General features: G+C 44.9%; 1 non-coding gene across 1 annotated transcript; it reads left to right on the plus strand.

Annotated features, from left to right (window-relative positions):
- The first annotated feature begins 11,615 nt into the window (after positions 1-11,615).
- On the plus strand, positions 11,616-11,688 carry TRNAG-UCC (transfer RNA glycine (anticodon UCC)). The gene has a single exon. It is a non-coding gene; the product is annotated as a tRNA-Gly (tRNA).
- The last annotated feature ends 3,871 nt before the right edge of the window (positions 11,689-15,559 follow it).

Consider the following 15,559-nt stretch of genomic DNA (forward strand, 5'->3'; position numbering starts at 1 on the left):
CCCTTTCTCTGGGAGAAAAGTTCAGCACAAGGCAATCCATTTACCTCTTCCCTCACAAAATATTTATTAGTGATTTTGATTTTGCTGGACCCATGCTACCCAAACAGCCAGGTTACATAGGAATCATGAGCGGACTTTAGTGCCTGAACATAGTAGCCCGGTGACATTGGGCAAGTTCCTGCCTAAGTCTCCTCACTGGTGAAATAAGGCCAGTGGTACACCTTCCTTATAAGTATTAAATGAGTTAATATATATAAGCCTCAAGAAACAGTCCCTAGGTGTAGTAACTGCTAGGTAAGTATTTATTATTGTTTCCATTGATGTTGTTATATGATGTTAAAACAGGGTTGCCAGATTTAGCATATGAAAATACAGGATGCCCAGTTAAATTTGAACTTCAGATAAATAACAAATCGAGTTTTAGTGTAAGTATATCCCAAATATTGCATGGGATATACTTATACTTAAAACATTCGTTGTCTGAATTTCAAATATAACTAGGCCTCCTATATTTTATCTGGCAACCCTACATCAGAATCATACTGATGCTTTTCAAAGGCCTGTCACCTCCTTGTCTAGTTCTAGTCTCACAACAGGCTTGTCAAGTTGAGCAAGCACAGATTATTTTGCCCCTATGAATCTGAGCAGATGAAGTTGAAGAGACAGGCAGAGATGCTGTGCAGGATCACACAGCCCATGAGTGACAGAGCAGAGCTTGAAGCTTGAGGAATTGTAGCTGTGGGGCTAGTGTTCCTTCCCCAGCCGGTACTGGAAGTCAGGCTCTCCCCTAGGGGAAGCTTTTAATGTAAAAGGGAAGACTACAGACAAGATGCAATCCCACTTGTCGGTCTGTGCCGAGTGCTACAAAATTAAAGAAAGTATAAGAGATAAGGCTAGCATCGTGCCAAGCTGCTGTGGATTCTATTGCTGTGGGCAGATCTACTTTGCACTCTGTGGAACAACCTTGAAAACCTTACTGTGTGAATTCTAGTCCCACACAATAAGCACAAATATTAATCTTCCTGTTATTTTCTTTCCAAAGGGGGTTCAAATAATGATTTGGTCTCTGTAAAAACACTTTGTATTTTCACATAGGTCAGTGGTTCCCTGCCTTCTTCGGTGTAAGTATCCTCTCCAACAATTTATGAATTATTTTGTATTAGAGGCTGTGTTAATTTTTCCTTTGTATAATTTTTTTTTATAATAATACAATCATGTGACTAAACATTTTTTTAAAAGTAGAAAAGGGCCTGACAGGGACTTCCCTGGTGGTCCAGTGGTTAGGACTCCAGCCTCTCACTGCCCAGGGCCGGGGTTCGATCCCTGATCAGGGAACTAAGATCCCACAAGCATGCAGAGCAGCCAAAAAAAGAGGGCCGGGGTGGGGGGGTCATGACAAAGATTCTTTGACTAAACTCTACTCAGGCTCCCCTGAACTTTACAATGAGGCCTCAATTTTTGGACTTCCGTGTTCATCTCTGCATCCAATTTTAGCAAGAATCCTGTTAAATTGCTTTAGCCAGAATCCTCCATCGCACCGGTGCCGGGTCGAATCTGGGAGACAGAGTTTTGGGTGAAGTAGTAAAGGACACTATTGCTTTGCCAGGCAAATGGGAACACACAAGGTTCCTGCCTCAAAAAAATGTGTGTGCCAACCCAAGAGGATTTGAGGAGGAGTTTTATAACAATACTTCAAAGGTGGGGTTGCTGACAAGATGAGGGTGTGTGCAGGGTCTCAGGGTCTCCTGATTTGATGGGCTTCTCTGCTCCCTTTAATCTTGCCTCGGGTGGTTTCTCGGCAACTCCTCCTTTGATTAGCAACTGTTCGAATCTGCCCTTTGGAACTCAGGAAAGGTCAAGGAGGCTGGAGTCTTGCCTACAAGAAACGGGGGACAAAAAAAGGCTTCCTTGCCCAGGATCCCATAACCCCACCCCCGTTTCACTAAGCACTGGACCACCAGGGAATTCCCCTCTCTCTCTTTTTTTAAATGGAAGTAGAGTTGATTTACAATTATTTGCCATTCCTCTTAATCCTCATAAGTTTAAGAGATACTTTATTTCCTTTTCTGTCTATTCGCAACCTTTGCCCATTTTTCTCTTAGATCATTTGTAAGCGGAATTAGGGAAATTAGCATTTTGTTTCTCGTGAACTGCAAATATGTTTCTCAGTTTGCTGTTGGTGTTCTGATTTTCCTTGTGATTTTTGCCATGTGGCTTTTTTTTTAAGATGCAGTCTAATTCTATGTTTTCTGGATTTTGTATCATAGTTATAAAAGTCTTCCCCACCCCAAGGTTATTAAAGTATTCACCCCCTTTTTTTTTTTTCCTAGTAATTTTATGGTTTGATTTACTACGTTTAAATTTATGATCCTTTTGTAATTTGTCCGGGCACAAGGTGTTAGGTGTGACAGCTTTGATTTTTCCCAGACGGTTACCCAGTTGTCTCAACACCATTTATTGAATAGTTCATCTTTTCTCCACTGACTTGAGATGCCATCTTTATGGCATATTAAATTCTTTTTTAAAAAATTTTAATAGTGTTCATTTCTTTTTTTTTTTCTTAAGAAATTTATTTATTTTTGGTTGCATTGGGTCTTCATTGCTGCACGGGCTCTCTTCAGTTACAGAGCGGTGGGCGGGCTTCTCATTGCGGTGGCTTCTCTTGTTGCGGACCACCGGCACTGGGCCAGCGGGCTTCAGTAGTTGTGGCTCGTGGGCTCTACAGCACAGGCTCAGTAGTTGTGGCACACGGGCTTACTTGCTCCGCAGCAGGTGGGATCTTCCCGGACCAGGACTCGAATGCGTGTTCCCTGCATTGGCAGGCAGATTCCTAACCACTGCGCCACCGGGAAGTCCCATATTAAATTCTTATACTCAAGTCTGTTTGTGAACTTTCTGTTCTCTTTATTTAAATCCCAGTGCTGTATATTATTGAAGGTATATAATATCTGTTAGTGCCATCTTACTATTTTTTCCAGAAAAGTTCTCACTTTATCTTTTACATATGAAATTTAGAATCTGATTGTCTAATTTTTAAAATCCTGTTATTTTTATTTTTAACCTTAAACATTTTGCCCTACCCCTCCCACAATCTGCACATAATGCTTGGAGCTCTTTGTCCTCAGCTTTAGCTCACTGCCTGGCCCAAAATCTTTGTTGAGTAAACAAATGAATAGATAAACCAACGGGTAGATGCAGGAATGAATGCAAATTTAGGTTTGTGCTGGTTTACCCTAGTGTGAAGCTCCCCTCCCCCACTCTAAAGGACAGGAGCTAAGGTCTTAGGAAAAAAATTAGGAAAACTTGTAGCAAACTCAGTGCCTCCTCTTTAAATGGCCTGGTGTCTCAGCCCTTCGGCATTCCCACACCCCCAAGCCTTTGTGCAGACCAAATAGCTTTTGCAGTTTGAGGGCTTTCTTTTAAGCAGGGAGCAAAAAATGCTAATAATGTTTCCAGTTTCCATTCTTGCCCTTGCTAGGAGTGTGAGCTGTAATCTCCAAAAGTACAAAAAGGCCCAGGGACAGCCCTAGGGGTGGGTGGGAAAAAGATCAACTAGTTTTGAGAAAAGTAAGCATTTAAAATACCAAGAAGTTAGAAAAATCTTATCTGCTTTAACCTGTACTTTCTAGGGTGTGTGTGTGTGTGTGTGTGTGTGTGTGTGTGTGTGTGTGTGTGTGTGTGTGTGTGTGTGTGTGTGTTTTAACCGTTAGAGTAAACGCTACTCTCTCTTCTGCCCTAGTGAAACCAAGTTTTCTAGGAAACAGAGGCTGGAGAGGGCAGCCTAATCTCCGTAGGAATTATCTATTTCAGAAGACTTCTTGAGTCCAGACTAAGAAATGGGTGCTGAGAATGAATTTAAGAATTCCCTAGGCTGGGATTAACAGATACACACTACTATGTATAAAATAGATAACCAACAAGGGCCTACTGTATAGCGCAGGGAACTATACTCAATATTACATAATAATCTATAAGGGAAAAGAATCTAAAAAAGCATATATATATGTGTGTGTGTGTATATATATATGTAAATAGCTGTGCTGTACACCTGAAACTCACACGATATTATAAATCAATTAAAAAAACAATTCCTTAGCCTTATTTGGTTAAAAAACAGAATTTTGTTTGTTTGTTTGTCTTTTTAAGAAAAAGCTTCTTCTGGGTACAGTCTAAATGGGCCACAGTCTTAGAATGATGGCATCAGTAAATGTATTCACTTATTCATTCATTTAGATAGGATCATCAGGGAAGGCTTTTCTTTTCTTTTTTTTTTTATAAATTTATTTATTTATGTATTTTTGGCTGTGTTGGGCCTTCGCTGCTGCACGGGCTTTCTCTAGTTGCAGAGAGCGGGGGCTATACTTCATTGCATTATGCGGGCTTCTCATTGCAGTGGCTTCTCTTGTGGCAGAGCATGGGCTCTAGGGGCGCAGGCTCAGTAGTTGTGGCCCATGGGCTTAGTTGCTCTGCGGTGTGTGGGATCTTCCCAGACCAGGGCTCGAAGCCATCTCTCCTGCATTGGCAGGCGGATTCTTAACCACTGCGCAACCAGGGAAGTCCAGGGAAGGCTTTTCTAAGATGATATTTGAACAGACACCTAAAGGATTGGCAAGAATAAGCCAATTGAAAATCTAAGGGAATAGTGTACAGGACAGAGGGAACAGCGAGTACAGAAGCCCTGAGATGGGGTCATGCTTGATATAATCCAAGAACTGCCAATGCCAGTGTGGCTGGAGCCCACTGAGCCAGGCTGAGTGTGGCCAGAGATGGGGCAGGCTGGCTGGGGAGAAATGGGAAGAGAGAGTGAGAGACAGGGTCCCGAGGAGCAGATTCCTCCTAACACCAGTTCACAGCATGCTTTGGGTGTGAGTCTACCAGCCAGGCAGAAGTTATCAAACCTATTGAAACTGCACCGAAGCAGCGGGCATCCTGGTGTGGCTACCTGAAGGGAGGAGACAAAGGGATACTGTGAGGGGAGGGGAGGGACAACACAGACTCCTTTTTCATTCTCAAATAATCACAGGTACAGAGTGTCTTTCTAGCTTTCTGTCTGTTTATCCTTCTGGCTTCACACGTAGCAGGGAGCTTTGATCTGAAGGATTACGGCAATGCATTCTGGATTTGGTAATTACATGGGAGAAAAAAAAACTTTCTCTACTCTCTTAGGTTCATTATCTAGGACATGCAAATTAAACTGATAAAAGACAGATTAACAGGAGAAAAGAGTTTGTTTCATACGCATAAGAGTAGCCAGCGAAAGAAGTAGCTGGCTTTTTAAATGGCTAAAATTAAAGGCTTATACACCTAACTTAGTAGGGAAAAGGGAGGGAGAGAGAAGGCTTCTATGGGAAAAACCCAATAGGTTTCTTTAGGGAAGCCCAGTGGGTTTTTAGAACAGGTGAGAGATAAGAAGGTTTGTGATAATGATTGTCTACATGGGTATGCACTGTATTTCTGCCTTCTTGAGGGCCATTAAGGGGATTTATGGTATCCTCATTTCCTAGCAGTTGCTGATTTTAGTTAGGTAAGGAAAACTCAGAAAAGCTTTTTTTCTGCATCTGTTGAATCTTAAATGTCTTTAGCTTAAAATCATCTTGATATCAACTCTGGGGCCTTGAGTGGGTCCCCACATTATCTAATATATATCTCATAGCATCTTGTGCCTATTTTCCAAAATATAAAAATGCACAGGTAATTGACAGATGAAACTAATGCCCTTTGATCAGAGAGCTGCGCAGAGAATACTCACTTTATGTGTCCTCATAGGACGGGGATCTGAGCTCCTAGGACTCACCCTTGAAGAGCAGTACAAGACCACCAGCCCCCCAAGCCGCAGAGGAGCCTTCACCTCGCTGACCCCACCTCAGCTCGGTGCCTGCAGCTCCTTGTTGCCTCTCACAGCAGCGGCCAGGCTTCCTGAGCACTGGTTCCCATGCAGGACCACCAGCCAGGCCCAGAGGCGACGGATGCCTTCCTCTCCCTCTTCCCAAAGCCCCCCTGTGCCCAAGTCCTGGCCTTTTCACTTCTGAAATCTATCTCAAATTTGCCCTCTTGCATCTCCACTGCCACTACTCTAAGCTATCATCATTTCTTGCTGGGCTATTTCAGTGGCCTGGTAATTGGTCTGTGGGCATCTACTCTGGCTCATCCCATTCCATCCTCTGCATTGTAGCCAGTGATCTAAATCTGAAGATGCTGTGTCATTCTCTTGCTTAAAACTTTTTCATAGTTTCTGGTTACTTTTATTATTTTTTAATTTATTTTTTAAACATCATTTATATATATATATTTAGTTACTTATTTGGTTGCACTGGGACTCAGCTGCAGCAGGCGGGCTCCTTAGTTGCAGCATGTGGGCTCCCCAGTTGTGGCATGTGAAATCTTAGTTGTGGCATTCATGTGGGATCGAACCTGGGGCCCCTGCATTGGAAGTACGAGTCCTATCCACTGCACCACCAGGGAAGTCCCTCTGGTTACTTTTAGAATGAGAATTAAATCCTTAGTAGGATCTACAGAGCCTTACAAATTTTGGCCCTGTTATGGACTGAACTGTGGCCCTCTCTCCCCCAAATTCCTGTGTTGAAGCCCCAATTCCCAGCACCACAGAATGTGACTGTATTTGGAGACACAACCTTTAAAGAGGTAACTGAGGTTATATAAGGTCATTGGGGTTGCCCCTAATCTAAAATGACTGGTGTCCTTATAAGAAGAGGCACTTAGGGCTTCCCTGGTGGCGCAGTGGTTGAGAGTCTGCCTGCCGATGCAGGGGACGCGGGTTCGTGCCCCGGTCCGGGAAGATCCCACATGCCACAGAGCGGCTGGGCCCGTGAGCCATGGCCGCTGAGTCTGCGCGTCCGGAGCCTGTGCTCCGCAACGGGAGAGGCCACAGCAGTGAGAGGCCCGCGTACCGCAAAAAAAAAAAAAAAAAAAGAGGCACTTAGGACACAGACAAGCAAAGAGGAAAGACAATATGAAGATACAGTTCATCTGCAAGTCAAGGAGAGAGGCCCCAGAAGAAAGCAACCCTGGGACTTCCAGCCTCCCCAGCTGTCAGACAATACATTTCCATTGCTTAAGCGGCCTAGTCTGTGGTACTTTGTTATGGCAGCCCTAGCAAACTAATACTGGCCCCTACGTACCCAGCCAGCTTTAATGTCTCTACAAAGCTCCCTTTACTAAGTTTCTAGAACTTGCCTTGCTCCCTCCCACTATGTATCGGTACCAAGCTATTCCCAACCTTCTTTCCCTTGCCTGTTCCCACCACAGAAGTGAAATACTAGCTTTCCCAGCATCCCTTGCACCAAGGGATGGTCATATGATCATAGACCAAGGAGCTATGAGGGGAAGGCTGCAGGGAGGCCTCTGGGAAAGATGTCCTGGGTTTTCTGGATAAGTCAGGCTTCTGCTTGGTCCTCCCTACCTCCTGCCTTTGAAAACCATCCTTATGTCTGGAGCTGGGCTCATAAGAGGACAGGCCTGAGCACAAGAAGTAATGTACAGAAGATGGTAGAGCAGAAAGAGCCTCAAAGACAGAGTGCAAGAACTGGCCCAGTGCCAGCAGCCACCACCTCCATATTTTTTGTTGTATGAGAAAAAACAAAAACACCCAATTGTTTTAGCCACTGGCAGTCAGATTTTGTTTCTTGAAGCCAAAAGCGTTTCTAACCAATGTATGACTTAAGGCTTTGCACATGCTATTCCCTTCTCTGGAATGCTATTCCCTCCTCTCCCCAACCTTCAGACCTCAGCTCAAGTATCACTTTCTTGGGGAAGTGTTCTCTAGGCTCCTGACCAAGTCCAACCCCTCTGATCCACTCTCACACTCCAATTCCCCATCCTTCATAACACCTGTCATGATGGAAACATTATGTTTGTTTGTGTATGATTATCTGAATGTCGGTCTTCCCCCCAAAATCTCTTGAGAGCAGGGACTGTATTTATATTTGTTCACTGTTGTACCACCAGTATCTATGACACTCAATATGTGTAGAATGAATGAATGAATGAATGTCAAAAAGGTCCAATCCCAGGACATGCATTCATTCAAACTAGAGCAGTGTCTGGTGCATCATTTCAGTTCAATAAATATATGTCTAATGAGTGAATGAATGGGGGAAACAAAGGTGAAAAGTAGCAGCACCTGTCCTCAAGGAATTTAGAAGCTAAGAGGGGAAGCAGACCCCAAAGCAGAACATTTTACTGGGAATGTGCAGTGGTAGAGGCACCTGCAAGGTGCTGTCAGAGGTCAGAGAAGCAGCCATTATGCCAGACTGATTGAGAGTGAGGGTAGCAGGGAAGGTGCCACATGAGCTGAGCCAGCCGTGTGCCCTTGCTGCAGACTGCAGATGCACAGGCGTGGAGCTCAGGGACCGGATGGTGGAGGAGGGCAGCTGGAAGCAGTTCTACATTCACTGTTGAAGCATAAAATCCTCGGCAGGAAAGGGCAGGCTGCAGCCAGCTCTGGGGGAGGTGGGGAGGGCAGGGAGGGGTTGGACTTGGCCTGCAGGCAGTGGGGAGCCCTGGGAAGGTCTTGGGCAGGAGCCTGGCGCCGGTGCAGGTGGTCAGATCACAATCTAGCAGCAGAAGAAAGGTAGCTCTGAGTCCTGAGCTGCCAGCTTCACCGTGGTTACCTACCCTTCTAACTGGGATGATTCTGAGTCCCAGGCAAGGTTTCTCCACACAAGCTGTTCCGAAAAACAAATCAACCCTGTTAACTGAGTCAAGGAAATGGGTCCTGACCATTCATCAAGGACTCTGGCACCTGCCCCGCAGTCTCTCCACCCCAGGCCAGACCAGAAGGTCAGTTGTCTTTAAAATCCACGGGGAGACTTCCCTGGTAGTCCAGTGGTTAAGACTCCGAGCGTGGGTTCGATCCCTGGTCGGGGAACTAAGATCCCACATGCCACGCAGCATGGCCAAAAAAATAAATAAAGCAAAGCAGTATGCTAACACATATATATGGAATTTAAGAAAAAAAAATGTCATGAAGAACCTAGGGGTAACACAGACCTACTAGAGAATGGACTTGAGGATATGGGGAGGGGGAAGGGTAGGCTGTGACAAAGCGAGAGAGAGACATGGACATATATACACTACCAAACGTAAGGTAGATAGCTAGTGGGAAGCAGCCACATAGCACAGGGAGATCAGCTCGGTGCTTTGTGACCACCTAGAGGGGTGGGATAGGGAGGGTGGGAGGGAGATGCAAGAGGGAGGAGATATGGGGATATATGTATAACTGATTCACTTTGTTGTAAAGCAGAAACTAACACACCATTGTAAAGCAATTATACTCCAATAAAGATGTTAAAAATAAATAAATAAAATAAACTAACTCACTTTAGAGATTAAAATAAAAAAGCAAATCAAATCCACGGGGACCACCCTGACTCCAGTTTTCCATGCACTCACCCTCAGGGGCCATTTCCTACCTTAAAAAAAAAAATCCCTACTATATATAAAATAGATAACCAACAAGGACCTACTATATAGCACAAGGAACTGTATTCATTATTTTGTAATAACCTATAAGGGAAAAGAATCTGAAGAAAAATTAGATATACATGTATGCATAACTGAATCACTTTGCTGTACACCTGAAACTAACACAACATTGTAAATCAACTAGACTTAAATATATATATATATATATATATATATATATATATATATATATATATATATATATATCTCCAACTTAAAAAAAAAATCCCAGATACCTTCTCTACTGTTTATACCCAGGTCTTTTCAGCCCCCCTAACTGCTCTACCTCCAGCCACTGCTCTTATAGCCCATTCTCTAGGGGTTTCAGGGACAATCATCCTGTGAGCCCAAGACCCCCCAAGAAAATGCCACTTGTCATAAAATCTTTCTTGGTCATCAGATCCTGCCCTAAATCAATGAAAAGCTTCAGGCTTTAAATAGAAAGCTGAGACTTCCCTGGTGGCGCAGTGGTTAAGAATCCACCTGCCAATGCAGGGGACATGGGTTTGAGCCCTGGTCTGGGAAGATCCCACAACTAAGGATCAACTAAGCCCATGTGCCACAACTACTGAGCCTGCGCTCTAGAGCCCGTGAGCCATGACTCCTGAGCCTGCATGCCACAACTACTGAAGCCCGCGCAGCTAGAGGCCGTGCTCCGCAACAAGAGAAGCCACTGCAGTGAGAAGCCTGAGCACCGCAATGAAGAGCAGCCCCTGCTTGACGCTGCTAGAGAAAGCCCGCGAGCAGCAATGAAGACCCAACGCAGCCAAAAATAAATAAATAAATAAAATTTTAAAATAAAAAATAAATAGAAAGATAGAAAGCTGGCCGATTCCATTTGATTATACTCTGGCAATGGGGATTCTGGTTCCAACACTGCATTTGAAATGTAAAAATGTGTGGTGTGATCCAAGTGTCCATCAACAGATGAATGGATAAAACAAAACGTGTTTAACATTCCCTGGTAGTCCAGTGGTTAGGGCTCCGCATGTCCACTGCAGGGGGCATGGGTTCGATCCCTAGTCTGGGAACTAATACGATGCAATGAATATGATTCAGCTTTAAAACAGAATGAAGGGCTTCCCTGGTGGTGCAGTGGTTGAGAGTCCGCCTGCCGATGCAGGGGACGCGGGTTCGTGCCCCAGTCCGGGAAGATCCCACATGCCGCGGAGCGGCTGGCCCGTGAGCCATGGCCGCTGAGCCTGCGCGTCCGGAGCCTGTGCTCCACAATGGGAGAGGCCACAGCAGTGAGAGGGCCACGTACCGCAAAAAAAAAAAAACAGAATGAAATTCTGACACATCTCCAACATGGATGAACCTTGAGGACATTATGCTAAGTGAAATGAGCCAGTCACAAAAGGACAAATCCTGCATGATTCTGCTTATATGAGGTACCTAAACTAGTCAAATTCATAGACAGAAAGTAGAATGGAGGTTGTCAAGGCCAGGGGAGGGGAGAAGCAGGGAACTGGGAGAATGGGTACCAATTTTCAGTTGGGGATGGTGAAAAGTTTGTGGAGATGAAGGATGTCACTATGGTTGCACAACAGTATGAATGTGCTCACCACTGCGAACTTTACACTCAGGAACGCTTAAGGTGGCCAATTTTGTATTATGTGTAACTTAACACAATTAGAAATTTCAAAAATATGAATGGGTTTAGGAGTATTTGGAACAGATAACACATACACAGTCGAGTGCCTGTTCTGTGTGAAGCCCTGTGTGAGTCAGAGCTGCACCAGGAGCCCAGTGTGCTCATCAGGAAGGCAGACATCACTGGAAAGAGGATCCAGTACCGGGCACTGCAGGCAGCTACCAAATAAGGAGGTGTATGAGATATAAATAGCTGCTAAGACTGGTTGAGGCATGCCCTGACTTTAAGACCAGCTCAGCTGTTAGCTGCCTGGGATACACTGGGCTCTAGCTCAGTGTGCTTCCTCCCTCCTCACACCCCACCTGTCCTGCCAAGGCCTCCAGCTGCTCCCTCCCTCTTGCATCTGCCCAGTGGCCCCATCAGCTGAAGGCCCTGGGATCCCGCCCTGACCGGGCTTATAGACACACTTCCTGGTTCCGGCCACAGGTGCTCCAGCAGGTAGTCAAGTCTGGGGTCAGAAGGGACCTCTTCAGGGACCTCCCTGGTGGTCAAGTGGTTAAGACTCTGCACTTCCAATGCAGGGGGCCCAGGTTTGATCCCTGGTTGGGGAACTAAGGTCATCCCACATGCCACATGGCGTGGCCAAAGAATAAAAAATAATTAAGAAGGGACCTCTTCACCTACTTTACAGATGGGGAAATGGAAGGGCTGGAGGCGAGGAGCTGTGCCCCAAGTTCCACCGTCACCCGGAGGCAGAGCTGGGTGAGGATGTTCCATGCCTCCCTCTCTCCCAAACCTCACTGTCCTTTTGGTGCCAGGGCCTTCCCAGGGGACAGGTAAGAATCCAGAGGGGTGGCTGAAATTTATCTCTTCCTCTCCCCCAGGTGAGGCTATAGGACATTATCAGTTTGCCAGTGAGATGTCCATCTGCTGGGCCTACACAAAACACTCAGGGAGTGGGACTTCCTGGTGAGGGAGTGGGACTTCCCGGTGGCGCAGTGGTTAAGGCTCCGCCCTCCCGATGCAGGGGGCCCTGGCCAGGGAACTAGATCCCACATGCATGCCGCAACTAAGGAGGCTGCCAGTTGCAACTAAGACTTGGTGCAATCAAATGAATTAAAAAACAAACAAAAAAAACAACGGGGGTGACAACTTTTCTTTCTGGTGTGTGTGTGTGCGCGCGCACACGCACATGCATGCAAACAGAAGAGTGTGTAAAAACAACGTGCATAGTTCGAACTGAAGGAGAACAGTCTATGCTACCCCAAAATGTGCCATTCTGGAATGAAGATTATTTTGAGCTGAAGGCAATTGAGAATCAACAGATGCAGGAAGGGTTCTCTGTCCTTCTGCCCCTTTTCCTCCTAAAAGCAGGATATATATTTCCCTTGTGAAGGTACCAGAAAGAGGAATGCAACTATTATTACAGAGGTGGAGGCACCAGCATTGGGGTGAGTCTGCACAACCAAATCTCACTAACATAACCCTTATCTGTCATTAGCTTCCCCCATATATTTCCTAGTCCCTTCTCCACAGTTTATCGTCCTTTGAAACCCAAACCATGTTTCCTTTGTTAAAATGGTATATGAGCCCCTGAGTCCCACCATTTCTTTGATTTTCACTTATTTTCTGTCAACTCCCATGCACATAAATATTGATAAAAACTGTGTACATTTTATCCTGACAATCTGTCTTTTGTTAGTCTAATTCACAGACCCTAAGAGCTCAGAGGAAGTTTTCCTCCAACAAAACACACCCAGGCACCTATCACCCATATCACGAAGTAGAATATTATCATATCCTAGAAGTCCTGCCCTGTGTGCCTCTTCTTCCTTTTTTTTTTTATTTTTATTTTTATTGGAGTATAGTTGAGTTACACTGTTGTGTTAGTTTCTGCTGTACAGCAAAGTGAATCAGTTTTACATACACATATACCCACCCTTGTTTAGATTCTTTTCCCATATAGGTCATTACAGAGTATTGAGTAGAGTTCCCTGGGCTATACAGCAGGTTCTTATTAGCTATCTGTTTTATATATAGTAGTGTGTATATGTCAATCCCAATCTCCCAATTTATCCCTCCCCCCTTCCCCGCCATGTGCCTCTTCGATAACACATCCTGGTCCCAAGTAAACCATTGTCCTACATTTTGTTTGAATCTTTCCTTTGGTTTTCTTTACATTTGTTTTTAGCTGCACACGGATTCCTAAACAGCACATTATTAGGTTTGCCTGTTTTAAAATTCGATTTAAGTGGAATCTTACTCATATCCTCTGTTTCTTGCTGCTTTAGCTTATGTTTGTGAGATTAACCTGTATTGGTGCATACGATGTAGGTTATAGATTTTTCACTGTTGCATAGTGTTCCACTGTATGGTTATCCCACACCTGATTTACACATTTTACTGTTGATGAATATTCCATTACCTCCAGTTTCTGGCTATTACAAATGATGCTGCTCTGAATACTCCTGTACATGTCTTTTGATACACGTAGGCATGCATTTTGTTGGGTGTATGCTTAGGAGTGGGATTACTGGGTCATTGGTAATCAATTGCTTTACTTGGTAATGTCGGTTTTCCAGCGGCTATACCATTTACTTCTGTCATATCCTGTTGCTCTCGATTCCTACATTTTTTTTTTTTTTTTTTTCCCGTACGTGGGCCTCTCACTGCTGTGGCCTCTCCTGTTGCGGAGCACAGGCTCCGGACGCGCAGGCTCAGCGGCCATGGCTCACAGGCCCAGCTGCTCCGCGGCATGTGGGATCTTCCCGGACCGGGGCACGAATCCGTGTCCCCTGCATCGGCAGGCGGACTCTCAACCACTGCGCCACCAGGGAAGCCCCCCGATTCCTACATTTTAAACTGTACACCCAGCAGGACCTGAACGTTCCCAAGCCCCTGCTCTTCCAACTCCAGGCCAAGGCCAAAGCCGCTGCCCACAGCAGTTTGAAAAAGATGTAATCTTTCTCAAGTGATGAAAGTGTTCTGCAGTTAAACAGTGGTTATAGTTGCACAACTTTGTGACTGTGCTAAAAGCCACCAAACTCTGCACGTGAAAAGGGTAAATGTTACGGTATGTGAAGTGAGTTATATTTCAATTTAAAAAATGGTCTGACTTTAATTTTTGATCATGTGGGAGGTTTGAAATGGTAACACGTAGTGGTTTCAATGTGCATTTTTCTGATCAATATTGTATTTGAAAATACTTTCGTCTGTTTATAGATCATTTGTACTTCCTCTTCTATGAAATTACTATACTCTTTTTTTTTAAGTATAATTGATATTTTCTTTTTGTTTATTTGGCTGCGCTGGGTCTTCGTTGCTGTGCACAGGCTTTCTCTAGTTGTGCCGAGCAGGAGCTACTCTTCGTTGCGATGCACGGGCTTCTCACTGCGGTGGCTTCTCTTGTTGTGGAGCACGGGTTCTAGGTGCGTAGGCTTCAGAAGTTGCAGCATGCGGGCCCTAGAGTGCCCAGGCTTCAGTAATTGCAGCCCTTGGGCTCAGCAGTTGTGACTCACGGACTCTAGAGCGCAGGCTCAGTAGTTGTGGTGCACGGGCTTAGTTGCTCCGTGGCATGTGGGATCTTCCTGTATCAGGTATCGAACCCTTGTCCCCTGCATTGGCAGGTGGATTCTCAACCACTGTGCCACCAGGGAAGTCCCACTATACATTTCTTTTGCCTATTTATCTGTTGGATTGTTTGTCTTTTCTTGTTGTCTTTTCTTATTGTTATAAGCCCCCTTATAGCCTAGGGGCTACTTACATATATTTAGGTCCTAATCCTTTGTTGGTTCTATATGTTACAAATATCTTCCCCCAGGTGTGGCTTATCTTTTTACTCTACAAAATGGTATCCTTTGATGAAGTAAAGATTTTTTCCGCCGTGCTTCTTTTTTTAAATTGCATTTAAAAAACTGAAATAAATGTACAGACAGTAACATGCACAGGGATTTCCCTGGTGGCGCAGTGGTTAAGAATCTGCCTGCCAATGCAGGGGACATGGGTTCAAGCCCTGGTCTGGGAAGATCCCACATACCGCGGAGCAACTAAGCCCGTACACCACGACTACTGAGCCTGTGCTCTAGAGCCCGTGAGCCACAACTACTGAGCCCGTGTGCCACATCTACTGAAGCCCATGTGCCTAGAGCCCGTGCTCTGCAACAGGAGAAGCCACCACAATGAGAAGCACGCATACTGCAACGAAGAGTAGCCCCTGCTCTCTGCAACTAGAGAAAGCCCGCGCGCGGCAATGAAGACCCAACACAGCCAAAAATAAATAAATTTATATAAAAAAACATACACAGAATAAATAAAATAAATTTATATTAAAAAATAACATGCACAGAACTTAATTGTTGTTCAGTGAATTTTGACAATTGTGTACACCCATGTGATCACCACCCAAATCAAGATATAGAAGATTCCCACCACCCCGGATTGTCCGTTGTTCTTTCTCCCTTTTAGTCAATTCTCTCATCCCAG

The sequence above is a fragment of the Pseudorca crassidens genome, chromosome 8, assembly GCF_039906515.1.
Source record: "Pseudorca crassidens isolate mPseCra1 chromosome 8, mPseCra1.hap1, whole genome shotgun sequence".
In the NCBI taxonomy this organism is placed as follows: Eukaryota; Metazoa; Chordata; class Mammalia; order Artiodactyla; family Delphinidae; genus Pseudorca; species Pseudorca crassidens.